This window comes from Aotus nancymaae, unplaced genomic scaffold (genome assembly GCF_030222135.1).
Source record: "Aotus nancymaae isolate 86718 unplaced genomic scaffold, 86718_ANA_hifiasm-v0.15.2.pri h1tg000008l, whole genome shotgun sequence".
Lineage (NCBI taxonomy): Eukaryota > Metazoa > Chordata > Mammalia > Primates > Aotidae > Aotus > Aotus nancymaae.
This window is the reverse complement of record NW_026988419.1, coordinates 62795846-62810702: the sequence shown is the minus strand read 5'-3', so window position 1 is coordinate 62810702 and position 14857 is coordinate 62795846.

Below are 14857 nucleotides of genomic sequence, written 5' to 3'. Positions count from 1 at the left end.
CACGTATTTTCTCAGCCTCTGTCCTAGAAGTCTCTGGGAGTAGTCAGAGATCCCTGAGGGCCACAGCCTAACAAGTCTCTAATGGCTGGAGCCAAAGAGCCTAAGGTGGCCCTGAGGTAGTAAGGAAAGTGTCCTCCTTAACACATAAGAGACGACTGGGTTGGACCTGGAACCCAGAAATGCAGAGACCCTACTTCTCCAAATACCCAGGGTGCTGAAAACAAACTCATTTGGGGCCCAGAGATGCAAATACCAGGGATAAGCAAGGTAATAACCTCCAAGAATTGAGACCTAGAGAAAATGCAAAACTACCACAGGATTGACAGATGATGCCCAGATGGGACTCCTCTCTGTTGGAATGTAAACTTCATTCTAATAGGCAGGACTTTTGTTCCATTTAATGATGGATTCCACACATAGGTACTCCATACATGCTTGTTGAATGACAAATGAATAAACTTGTGATAAGCTAAATGAGCAATGTGAGATTATCTGACTTATCTAATTGCATTCATTCTAAAATCACCCTGCTGATCTCTGCGTAGTTGTGGTGTATTTAGAATCACTAGCTAAGCTACTATCCATGTAGCCACTAAATGGTGTAGCCTTCTACCACTTGCATTGACCCTTGCCTGTGGATTGGTTGGCTTGACATTTATGACTATGCTCATTATCAGTTAATCAACATCTTGTGTATACTTATGCTGTAACACAATTCAGTCAGTAAGCTGAAATGGTCGCCAAGATCACATTGACCTTTGGAGATATTGATTGTACAGAACTAAGGGTGTGTTGATATTTGAGTGGATATGTAAGTAACAAATAGCAAACCGTGAAGAAAAGGAGAAAAAGAGAGGAAAGTCATTCTATCTTTGTGCCTCTGCTGCTCTGATAATCAGGAATGTGCTTGGATCAGTTTAAAAATACTCTGTGTTCTACTTTGAAAACAGAGTACATAAAATGATTTTATTAACAGTTTACATGTAATAACTGCAGTTGGGGCTTTCTGAACACAAGAAAAGCCTGACACAAATATGGAACAAACCAAATACGGTAATGGAGTTAGAAAAAAACTGGCAGCTCCTGCAAAACCTGCACGGGGCCAATTCCAAAGCTCTGAACTGTTGCTGAGCTCTCCACCCTGAGGCTGGGCTGCCTTTTCAGCCCTCTCCTTCAGACAGGTTCAGGCTTCTCTCCATTTGCTTTATCTGCTCTTTAGAATCCAATTCCATAACCTGACGATTTGCCTCTTTTGTTTAATTCCTACATTAGTAGTTTTTTTTTTTTTTTTTTTCGTTTCTACCAGCCTCTGTTCTGTCTGTGTCTTACGAAACGTTTCCTCATGGTGTGTCTGTACTGTGAGGCACATATGCCAGGACACTGGACATGTTGGTGAGCCCTGTGCGTTCTTCCCAAGAGGCATGTAGGTTTCCATAGTTTGGGTTACATAGGATCTATGTCCTCCAAGCAGTGTGTAACCGAGTAAACAGCTAAAGCAGGCAAACATTCGATGATGTGTAAATAAGTAAATAAATGGACTAGGACAATGGAAGTTATAAGGAATATATTTAAAATACATTATTTGCAAGGAAAGAAGATTAGTTGTTTTTAGGCCAGGCACAGTGTCTCACGCCTGTAATCCTACCACTTTGGGAGACCGAGGTGGGTGGATTGTCTGAGCAAAGGAGTTCAAGACCAGCCTGGGCAACATGGCAAAACCCCATCTCTACTAAAAATCGTAATTAAAAAAAAATTAGCTGGGAATGGTGGAGTGCACCTGTAGTCCCAGCTACTCAAGAGGCTGAGTCAGGAGAATTGCTTGAATGGGAGGCAGAGGTTGCAGTGAGCTGAGACTGAGCCACTGCACTCCAGCCTGGGCGACCAAGTGAGACTCTTCTCTCAAAAAAAAAAAAAAAAAAAAATTAGTTGTTTTTAGTAGCGAGAGTAAAAAGGTCTGGTAGATGAATGGATTTATGACTTGTTCATTCCCTCATCCAATGATAACTAAATCAATGTGCTATGCCAGACACTGTAAGATAGAAGATGGATAAAACATAATTCCTACTCTCAAAGGTTAGACTTTGGCCAGGCATGGTGGCTCATATCTGTAATCTCAGTACTTTGGGAGGCCAAGGTGAGAGAATTGCTTGAGCTTAGGAGTTCGACACCAGCCTGGGCAACATAATGAAACCCTGTTTCTACAAATAAATAAATAAATAAATAAAATTATACAGGCATGATGGCATATACCTGTAGTCCCAGCTGTTCATGATACTGAGACAGAGGATTGCTTGAGCCCAGGATACCGAGGCTGCAGTGAGCCATGGTCATGCCATTGTACTCCAGCCTGAGTGACAGAGTAAAACCTTGTCTCAAAAAAAAGTCATAATTTGTAGAAGAGATATGATGTATGTGCTCATTCTAGGTAAAAAGTGATATTAACAAAGGAGGCACACAAAGTTCAGCCGGGGAAGCAATGATTTTTGGCTAGGGAGGAGGTGGGAGCATTTCAAGTGGGCTTAAAGCATGAGCAGGATGGGTGGGATTTCACATAATGAAGGTTTTGCCAGGTCACTGATGCCTCGACGTAAAAATAAGTCGCATTAGATGAAAAAGCAACATTTTTCTGGCTTTGGCCAATATTTTCCATTGTAGCATTCTCAGAATCTTACAAACTCTGCTCTCCCCAGTATGTTTTTGGCAGTTGCCAGGCAGTAGTTCTTAACCTTTTGAGGATTACATTCTCTTTTGAGAATCTGACAAAACCTATAGAACCTCTTCCCAGAAATACAAACATATAGCCAGTAAGTTGCATGCAGTTTTCAGGAGTTCATGAACACCCTACAGCCTGTTCTTGAACTCCCAGTGGTCCATAGTTCCTAGTTTAAGCATCCTGATGCAGGCAGTACCTGAAGTACTGAAGCTATTGGTGTTCACAACAATGTAGCAGCGTCACACTGCCGGTGGGTTGGGAACTCTTACTACTCACAGAAGCCACATTGTTTTCTCTGAGCTCTCAGTGCCTCTAGTGCAGACTGATCTGCATAACTCTTTGGGCCAATTCTGGTGCTAAAGCAGGGTTCCTCATTAGTGTCCCCACATGTACACACACAATCAGAATGAGGAGTGTAGTTGTGCAGGGTACACACATTCTTTAATGTTTTCCTGGTGATTCTGACACCTGTGATGCATCCCCCCACACCTACTGCCTTAAGATGTTATTTTCTATGGGACTCCTCCATCCCTCATGCTCAGATACTCCTGGCAAGCCCAGCAGACATGCCCAGACCAATCTGTATCCTGGCTCGGAGCCCAGCTTTGGCTCAGGCTAGAACATCCCTCCCACTCCCCTTCCGTGCTGCATTAACATTGAAACTGGATGGCAAACTAAGGTCACCAAAAAGGAAACTCTAGAAAAAAAGGCAGTTTGTAAGTGTTAAAGAAAATATTTCTATAACACAGCTGCATTGAACAGGGCTAGGCTGCAGCCTTTTGGAATTAGAGATGTGATCTGGGCTTGCTGACTGAATGTTGAGTTGTTCTGATTTGTAGCTTTAGAATTAGACCAAGTTTTGGGAATAGTGAATAGGTGGGGGCGAAAACCACGTCCTTTTTACTATTTTTGATACTATTTAATATCAGTGTGGTAGCTCCCTCAGGGCCAAAGCTGGATTGCCCAGTAGAGAGAGTAAGCATGTGTTTAAGGCACCAGCAGCACCTCTTTCCATCATTAACTGCTCTCATCTTAATCAAGGCCATATGGGCCTCTTCTTTATCAAGACCCCCTTTCTCAACTGGAAAGCACAATCCAGGCAATACTATAGGTACCCTTTGTTTCCAGAGGATAATCTGTATCTCTGAAGACTTGAGGACAGACACCTGGTTCATACATCTCAGTACTTTCCAAGAATTATTGCAGTTACTCACAACATGCCCACTCTACTGGATATTAGGTCAGGCACTTCAGAAACAAAACATTTACAGTGAGTCTGTGGAAGGGAGATATTCTGGGGAAAATGTGAGAAGGAGTCCTTCCTAAGATCCCTTGATTCATAATACAAAAGCAAGCTATGTTGACACCTGTCAGGATATTATTCAAAAAGATGAATGATAACAAGTGTTGGCAAGGATGTGGAGAAAAGGGAACCTTTGTATACTATTGGTGGGAATATAAATTACATAGTCATAGTGGAAAACAGTAAGGAAGTTCCACAAAAATTAAAAATAGAACTACTGTGTGATCCGGCAATTCCACTTCTAGGTATATGTCCATTGGAAATGAAATCAATGTGTCAAAGAGATACCTGCACTCCTATGTTCACCGTAACATTATTAACAATAGCCAAGACTGGAATCAACCTAAGTTCAACCTAAGTGTCTATCAATGGATGAAGAAAATGTGTGTGAGATATATATATATATGTCACATTCCATTGTGTGTGTGTATAGTCATAAACACACATGGAATACTATTCTGCCTTAAAAAAGATGAAAAGTCATTTGTGAAAACATGGATAAACCTGGAGGATATTATGTTAAATAAAATAAGCTAAGCATAGAAGAACAAATACTACATGATTTCACTTATATATGCAATCTTAAAAAGTCTAACTTAAAAAGTCTAGCAACAGAATAGAATGGTGGTTACCAAAAGCTTGGTAGCGGGGTGGGGGTGGGAGTTGATTGGTAAGATGTTGGCTAAAGGATACAAAATTTCAGTTCAACAGGTGGAATAAGTTCAAGAGATCTATTGTGCAACATGGTGGCTAGTTAATAAGAATGTATTCTAAACTTAAAGTTGCCAAGAAAGTGGATTTTTTTCTTTTTCTTTTTTTTTTTTGAAATGGAGTTTCACTCTTGTTGCCCAAGCTGGAGTGCAATGGTGTGATCTCGGCTCACTGCAACCTCCGCCTCCTGAGTTCAAGCGATTCTCCTGCCTGAGACTCCCAGGTAGCTGGGATTATAGGCGCATGCCACCACACCTGGCTAATTTTTTGTATTTTTTTTTTTTTGGAGACGGACTTTCGCTCTTGTTACCCAGGCTGGAGTGCAATGGCGCGATCTCGGCTCACCGCAACCTCCACCTCCTGGGTTCAGGCAATTCTCCTGCCTCAGCCTCCCTAGTAGCTGGGACTACAGGCGTGCGCCACCATGCCCAGCTAATTTTTTGTATTTTTAGTAGAGATGGGGTTTCACCATGTTGACCAGAATGGTCTCGATCTCTTGACCTCGTGATCCACCCGCCTCGGCCTCCCAAAGTGCTGGGATTACAGGCGTGAGCCACCGCGCCCGGCCTCATTTTTTGTATTTTTAGTAGAAACAGGGTTTCACCATGTTAGCCAGGCTGGTCTCGAACTCCTGACCTCAGATGATCTGCCTGCCTCGGGTTCCCAAAGTGCTAAGATTATAGGCATGAGCCACTGCACCTGGCCAAGAGGGTAAATTTTAAGTGTTCTCACCACACACACACACACACACACACACACACACAGACACACAAAATAAGTGTGAGTGATAATGCATGTGTTAATTAGCTTGATTTAGTCATTCCACAATGTATACAGATTTCAAAACATCATGTTTTGTATACCATAAATGCATACAATTTTTGTCAATTATAAAAAAACTATGCCATCTGTGAACTAGGCCTGCTTTTTGCCTCAAGTTTTTTTTATTTATTTAATTTTTTTTCCTTACTTAAATTTAATGTAAAGGTTTTGCTGTCTTAAATGTTTTCATTAAGGTGGGGGGAAGGAGAAGGAGCATGGCTTTTTATTTTTTCTGGTTCTTTCTCTTTTTTTTGCAGAAAATTATGAAAGTTTATTGGAAGATATTATGAAACCTAAATAAGTTAAGACATACCTCATCTTCATGGCTAGAAATACACAATGTAATAGGGATGTCAATTTTTCCAAAATTGATTTACACATCCAATAACAATGCTAATGAAAATTCTACATTTTCACGGCACGTGACAACTGGCTCCAAAATGTATATGTAAGAGCAAATTGCCAAAAGAAAAAAAAAAAAACAAACCAAACCCAAACAAAAAAACCCAAGACATTCCTGAATAAAAAGAATAAGAGCTGGGGACAGTGGCTCATGCTTGTAATCCCAGCACTTTGGGAGGCTGAGGTGGGAGGATCACTTGAGCCTAGGAAGTCAAGGCTGCAGTGAGCTGTGATCATGTCACTGCACTCCAGCCTGGACAACAGAAAAAGACTGTCTGAAAGGAAAAAAAAGATAAGGCGGAAGACCTTCTCCATAAAGTGTCAAGTCTCACTATAACAAAATACTTAGGGGTATTTTTAATTTCTAACTTTTATTTTAAGTTCAGGGGTACATGTGCAGGTTTGTTACATAGGTAAATGTGTGCCGCGGTGGTTTGCTGCACAGGTCACCTTATCACCCAGGTATTAAGCCCAGCATCCATTAGCTATTCTTGCTGATGCTCTCCCTCCTCCCACCCCTTCTGGTTCTAATAACTTTCAGTCCTGACATCTGTTCTGAAACTGTCAGAACCTTAAAAATCCTAAAATGGATGCAAAGAGAATGAGAAACAGGAAGAGAAATCCGGGCCTCCCTGAGCAAACTTAAGAGTTCAGGGTCCCATTCCCTGTTCAGAGGGAGCTGAAGCCTTAGGGAAAGACTTGATGGTAAGGATGCTCACAGAGTATGCTGGGAAGCCCTATTCTCTACTGTACTAAAGCGATTAAAACAGACTATTTTAGGGTTTTGGAGTTGAATTATGTTAAAAGATGGGCTTTTTTTGCTGTAGTTATTACTATCTTTGGAATTTATTTCCTGGAGGTCGATGGCAGCCTGAATTTGGCAGCTTCCAGGGCGGTGTGCTTTTGAATTTGTTTTCGTTTCTTTTTTTAATCGCCTAAAGCTTGGGACTGTGAAGACTCAGGGGTATTGCCTCATTAGGAAGGAGAGCACTGTCAATCTGTGATGAGATCGTTGTGCTGCAGGACTTGAAGACTCATGCAAGCTGCTCGGGGAACAAGCAGGATTCAGAACTGAGCTCCATATTAAAATCAAAGCAACACCAAATCCAAAAACAAAAACAACATCCAAAGGCAGAAAACAAATGATCAAGACATTATTAAAACACAAATGAAAATCTGTAAAAAAAATTTGAAACATATTGAAAGAAAATGTTTAACATCATTAATATGCATTTTTTTTCTTTTTTGAGACAGAGTCTCACTCTGCCTCCAGGCTGGAGTACAGTGGCGCAATCACGGTTCACTGCAATCTCCACCTCCTGTGTTCAAGCGATTCTCCTGCCTCAGCCTCCCAAGTAGCTGGGACTACAGGTGCACACCACCACACCCAGCTAATTTATGTATTTTTTTTTTTTTTTTGAGACGGAGTTTCGCTCTCGTTACCCAGGCTGGAGTGCAATGGCGCGATCTCGGCTCACTGCAACCTCCGCCTCCTGGGTTCAGGCAATTCTCCTGCCTCAGCCTCCTGAGTAGCTGGGATTACAGGCACGCGCCACCATGCCCAGCTAATTTTTTTGTATTAGTAGAGACGGGGTTTCACAATGTTGACCAGGATGGTCTCGATCTCTTGACCTCGTGATCCACCGTCCTCGGCCTCCCAAAGTGCTGGGATTACAGGCTTGAGCCACCGCGCCCGGCCAATTTATGTATTTTTAAATAGAGACTGGGTTTCACCATGTTGGCCAGGATGGTCTCAATCTCGTGACCTTGTGATCCACCCACCTTGGCCTCCCAAAGTGCTGGGATTACAGGTGTGAGCCACCAAGTCCAGCCATTAATGTGCCCTTTCTAAGCAAAAGAAAATGATGAATGTCTCAATAGAAAGTTGGATAAAGGGTATAGACAAGAAACTCATAGAATAATACCAATGACACTAACCATGTAAAAATGCTCACTCTTACCAGTAATCAAAGAAATGAAACTTAAGACAAAAAAGCACCATATTTTTCATGATCCAATTGGCAAAGATTAAAAATAAAAATGAAAACAGAGTGTATAGAGAAAAGAGTACTTTTACAAATTGCTTATGAGTGTATAAACTGGTAAATTTACACACTTCGAAGGGCAATTTGGCAGTGTGTATCAGAAGCCTTAAAACTGTGTATACACTTCAGTACAGCAAGTCCACTTAAAGAAATTCAACCTTAAAAATTATCATGGATCTGTGCAAGTGTTTAGCTACAAGGATGTTATATAATATATTCCAAGTTACATACTATAAAATATTATACAGATATTAAAAATAAGATCAGACAGCTTGGACAACATGGCAAGACCTCATCTCTATGATAAATACAAAAATCAGCCAGGTGTGGTAGCATGTACCTAGAGTCCTAGCTACTTGGGCGGGGCGGGGGGGGGGGGTGGTGATTTGGGAGGATCAATTGAACCTGGGAGGTTGAGGCTGCAATGAGCCATGATTACACCACTGCACTCCAGCCTGGGCAACAGAGCAAGACCCCACCCATCTAAATAAATAAACAAACAAACAAACAAAATAAAAATAAATAAATAAGAGCCAGATGAGGTGGTGTGCACCTGTAGTCCCTGCTATGCAGAAGCACGAAATGGGAGGATGGCTTGAATTTAGAAGTTTGAAGCTGCAGGGTGCTATGTTTGCACCCATGAATAGCCACTGCACACCCTCCTGAGCAACACAGCAAGACCTTGGTTCTAAAAAGGAGTGAATGGATGAGTAAATACATAATAAAATTAGGAAGGCCCTCAAGCCCCATAAGATTAGTCTAAATGTCAGAAAAACATCAGACAAATGCAAATTAAGGGACATTCCACAAAATACTTTACCAGTATAATAGCACCTCCTAATCAACAGTGTTACTTTCTGTGGTTTTAGTTATCTTCAGCAAATTGTGGCAAAAAATATTTAATGGAAAATTCCAGAAATAAGTTTATAAATTTTCAATTGTGTGCTGTTCTGAATAGCTTGATGAACTCTCTGGTCATCCCACACCATCTCACCCGGATGTCAATCGTCCTTTTGTCCAGCAGATCCACACTGTCAATGCTACCCACCTATTAGTCACTCTGTAGCCCTCTCATGGATTCTGTCACAGTATCACAGTACTTGTGTTCCAGTCACTCTTATTTGACCTCATAAAATGGTCCCAAAGCATCAAGAGTAGTGATGCTGGCAATTCAGATATGCCTAAGAGAAGCCATAAAGTGCCTCCTTTAAATGAAACAGTGAATCTTCTCAGCTCAATAATAAAAGAAAAAAAATCATATGCTGGGGTTGCTGAGATCTAAGAACAAATCTATCTGTGAACTTGTGATGAAGGAAAGAGAAATTCCTGCTAGTTTTGCCATCGCACCTCAGATTGCAAAAGTTATGGCTACGGCGCACGATAAATGCTAGTTAAGATGCAAAATGCATTAAGTGTGTCAGTGGAAGACATGAACAAAAATGAGTTCCGATTGATGGCAATTGAGGTCAGTACTAGCTGAGGTTTCAGGCACCTACTGGGGGTCTTGGAATGGCGCTCACAGAGAAGCGGGGGCCACTGTACTCCTTAAAAGAGTTAAGGTCATGAGAAGCAAGGAAAGACTGAGAAAGTATCACAGGTTAGAGGGCACTAAGACATGATGATTAAACACATGAATGTGGTATCCTCAATTAGATCCTATAATACAAAAAGGATGTTATTGGAAAAACGAGTGAAATCCAAATAAGTCTGGAGTTTGGTGATAATGCACCCCTGTTGGTTTCTTAATGTTGACAAATGTACCATGGTAAGGTAAGATGCTAACATTGCAGGGTGACTAACCATCCCAGTTTCTTGGGATGTGGAACTTTGAGTGCTAAAACCAGGACAGTCTGTGCAAACTGGAATGACAGGTCAGCCCACATTGGCTCTAACAACTGAATTAGAGGTATATGGGAATTCTATATTATCTTTGTAACTTTTTTTGTAAATCTAAAAGTATTCAAAAATATAAAGTTTATTAAAAATAATAAGACAAAAACAAAACACGTTAGGAATAGCTGACTAATAATGAGATAACAGACCTAAAGAAGCTAAATATCCATTTAGTCAAGTAATTAATTAAAGTCCTACTAGGAGTGTGTGTGTGTGTGTGTGTGTTTATATATACCATTTTTCTTTCTATAATCTTGCTGTTATATTTGCAGAAATATTGTGTTTGTGGAAAACTCTATGGGTTTATTCATATGGCCTTTTAATGCATTTACTTTTAGCATACATTAAACACACTTTTAAAAGAAAGTGTGCATTTCTTTTCTTTCCTTTTTTCTTTTTCTTTCTTTTTTTTTGAGACAGAGTCTTGTTCTGTCACCCAGGCTGGAGTGCAGTGGTGTGATCTTGGCTCATTGCAACCTCCACCTCCTTGTTTTAAGTGATTCTCCTGCTCAGCCTTCTGAGTAGCTGGAATTACAGGCACAAACCACCATACCTGACTTATTTTTGTATTTTTTAGCAGAGACAGGGTTTCACCATGTTGACTAGGCTTGTCTGGAACTCCTGACCTCAAGTGATCTGCCTGTCTTGGCCTCCCAAACTGCTGGAGTGATACGAGTGAGACACTGTGCCCGGCCAAAAGTGTGCATTTCTTGCCATTCCACTGCTTTATCCATGGATTTTGCCTACTTTCACAATATTAATTTCTAAGCCTTTGTTTCATATGCTCCCATCTCCTCTTCAAAAAAGTTTCCACAATTAAATTAGTTTATGTTAAACCCCCCAGGCACAGGAGCCTGTGCAATCCCCTATGCTATTCTCATAGAGTCTCACTTTCAGTATTCTACTAGCTTTTTTTTAAAATGACAATTCTGGCCAGGCATGGTAGATCCTGTGTAGAGATGGGATCTCTGTATGTTGCCCAGGCTGCTCTCAAATTCCTAGACTCAACTGATCCACCCATTTCAGCCTCTGAAAGTGCTGAGATTACAAATGTGAGCCACCAGCTTAGCCTGCTTCTTGATTCTTAACAGATGTTTGAATTCATCAATAAGGAGAAAAGTGACTGGACATACTTAATCTTTGACTAGGTCTATGTCAGTGTTAATAAGTAAAACCCTCATTAAATGATTGTTCTTTCCCTAAATATTCCTTTTTCTCCTCAGCATGAGATTCAGAAGTATTAACTTCTATAGAGAAGAAGACACTGGTAAATTTTGTAGGAAATCAGCAAATGGAAATATCAGAAAGTTATAAAATAATTTTAAAAAGAGTCAGCATGGATTCACATCTTATCTGCCTCAGTGATGTGAAATAACTTCTGGGTCTAATAACAAGTATCAGCTGAGGGAAGCCATGAACCAGTTACTTGTATTTTAGGATAAAGTACCATGAAAAGAGTACCAGACAAACAACAAATCTAGAAGTTAGGTAAGTATGGCAGAGCGATGAACTACTTAAGCAGATTAAACATTGGCTTTGATATCAAAGTGTGGAATAGTTGGGAATGGATGGGTTACAAAGCTCCAGGGATCAATATTAGGGCCAATTTTATTCATTTTTATATGTCAGTGATTTGGAAGAAGAAACATGCAGTAAGCTTGTTATACAAAACTAGAGGGAGGGTCAGTCAATACAAAGAAGGAATGAAATTACTTGAGTAGACTAGAGACACAAGCAGATAAGTGGCTTATTCAATTCAGTGTGGAGAAAATACAAAGTAGAAAGATTGTCTTGTGGTAGGCTGGGTGCGGCGGCGTCTGTAATCCTAACACTTTGGGAGGCTGAAGCAAGTGGATCGGTTGAGCTCAGGAGTTTGAGACCAGCCTGGGCAATGACGTGGTGAAACCCCATCTCTACAAAGAAATACAAAAATTAGCCAGATGTGGTGGCTCACACTTGTAGTCCCAGCTACTTGCGGGGGCGGCGGGGGGAGGCAGGAGGATTGCTTAAGCTTAGGAGGGGGAGGTTGCAGTGAGCCAAGATGGCACCACTACACTCTAGCCTGGGCAACAGAGTGAGACCCTGTCTCAAAAAAGAAAGAAAGAAAGAGAGAGAGAGAGGAAGGAGGGAGGGAGGGAGGGAGGGAGGAAGGAAGGAAGGAAGGGAGGAAGGAAGGAAGGAAGGAAGGGTAAGTAAAAACTCATGAGTTAGCAAGCATGCTAGAAACAAAATAATTCCAATGCAATGAGTAAGACAGGAATATTGACTATAGAATTTAAAGAAATGCCTTTTTATTTTTTTTGAGATGGAGTTTCACTCTTGTTGTCCAGGCTAGAGTGCAATGGGGTGATCTCGGCTCACTGCAACCTCCACTTCCCAGGTTCAAGCGATTCTCCTGCCTCAGCCTCCTGAATAGCTGAGATTACAGACGCATGCCACCATGCCTGGTTCATTTTTGTATTTTTAGTAGAGAAGGGGTTTCACCATGTTGGTAAGGCTGGTCTTGAACTCCTGACATCAGGTGATCCATGCACCTCGGCCATCTGACATCAGGTGAGCCACCGTGCCTGGTCAAAAAATGCCATATTTTTAATATACTAGACTAAGAAAATAACTCAGTAAAATATATGTAATGAGAGCAAAGATAAAATTGTTTGCTGTTAAAGAGAACAGAACCTTTAAATTATGGGTGTTTGTCAGTTCCAGAAATTGCTTAAATTAGGTGACTTCACCACCTAATTTATTGTTTTATAATTTATGTATACATTGTGCATATTTTATATATCAAATGGTTCATAACAAAAACATTCAAACATTTCCTTATGTTTTCGATGTTTGGTTCAGCTGGTGAGTACCAGTTTTATGGCCCTTTTACAATCAGCAAGTCATATTACTAACAGTTTCTTCATTAAGAAGTCTGAACATCTAATCGTAGAAGAATCCAAATTCATGGCTTATTGAAATCATTGTATTGTTCAACAGATATCTATTGATTATCTTCTATTTGCTCAACACTGAAAAATTGTTTCCTTACTCTTTCATTAAACAACATGTCTCTTTTGATAAAGCATAAAAGTCTCACATTTTCCTTTACATTTGAAATTTCAGTAAGTTAAGCGTCATAGCTTTTAAAAATGTCCCTATGGGACAAAGAGGTGTTTGTTTTCAAATACTACCTCTCCTTCCTTGGAAATCACTGCTTAAGAACCTTAGAAAAAAAGTAAGGTAATGCTTGTGCACAAAGTGCTTATGATTTAAATCATAGTGACAATGCTTAATCATGAATTAAGAGTAAGATTAAGGGGTGTACTCTAAGGTTAATGGAAAGTTAGAGATGAGGGAATGACCAATAGCTGGAAGCAGTGGCTTTTAAAATTTTTATTTTTGGCCGGGTGCGGTGGCTCACGCCTGTAATCCCAGCACTTTGGGAAGCCGAGGCGGGTGGATCACGAGGTCAAGAGATCGAGACCATCCTGGTCAACAAGGTGAAACCCCGTCTCTACTAAAAATACAAAAAATTAGCTGGGCACGGTGGCGCGTGCCTGTAATCCCAGCTACTCAGGAGGCTGAGGCAGGAGAATTGCCTGAACCCAGGAGGCGGAGGTTGCGGTGAGCCAAGATAGCGCCATTGCACTCCAGCCTGCGTAACAAGAGCGAAACTCCATCTCAAAAAAAAAAAAGAAAAAATTTTTATTTTTGAGATACACTCACAGCTCACTGCAGCCTCAACCTCCCTGGGCTCTGGTGATCCTCCTGCCCTAGCCTCCAGAGTAGCTGGGACTACAGGTGCATACCACTATGCCCAGCTAATTTTCGTATTTTTTTGTAAAGATGGGGTTTTGCCATGATGCTAAGGCTGTTCTTGAATTCCAAAGTGCTGAGATTACAGGTGTGAGTCACCACACCTGGCCAGCAGTGGCTTTATGGAAAGTGGTTAAGACTTGAACTGAACCACAGGGAGAAAAGGAAAATCCTGGTGGCAGACAGCCAGTAAACTCTCCATGGTTAGAGTGACTACAGGACAGTGAGGAGTTGGGAGAGATGCCCTGATACACAGAATCACTCAAGTTTTTTATGCCAGGTTAAGAAAGATCAATTTGGTGGCAGGTGTAGAACAGAAAGGAGCAGGAAAGTTTGAAGGCCTGTCTAGGGCAGCAGAAGTGGGTCAGGGCAAAGCATGCTTTGATCTCTTTTAGAATGAGCTAACTGACCTCCCAGTGATTTCTGGTTTTGGAAGGCAGTCCTTTGGCAAATCCTCTGATATACTGTAGGCTTTGTTATTTCTCTTCTCTGTTATTTGAATTTGTGTATATTTATATTTTGCTTCTTGCTCTGTGGCCCAGGCTGGAGTGCAGTGGTGCAATCACAGCTCACTGCAGCCTTGACCTCCTGAGCTCAAGGAATCCTCCCATCTCAGCCTCCCAAGTAGCTTGGACTGCAGGCATGCACCCCCATGCCTGGTTAATTAAAAAAAATTTTTTTGGGCCAGGCGTGGTGGCTCATGCCTGTAATCCCAGCACTTTGGGAGGCTGAGGCAGGTGCATCACGAGGTCAAGAGATCAAGACCATTCTTGCCAACATGGTGAAACCCTGTCTCTGCTAAAAATACAAAAAATCAGCTGGGTGTGGTGGTGGGCACTTGTAATCCCAACTACTTGGGAGGCTGAGGCAGGAGAATCGATTGAACCTGGGAGGCAGAGGTTGCAGTGAGCCGAGATCACGCCACTGCACTCCAGCCTGGGGGAAAGAGCAAGACTCTGTCTCAAAAAGAAAAAAAAAAAAAGAAATTTATTTTTGTATAGATGAGGTCTCACTATGTTGCCTAGGCTAGTTTTGAACTCCTGGGCTCAAGTGTTCCTCCTGTCTCGGCCTCCTAAAGTGCTGGGAGGTATGTGTCACTGTGCCTGGCCTATATCTTGTTTTTTAACTAGATATCCAATCTTTGAGGGTGGGGACCATGCAGCATCT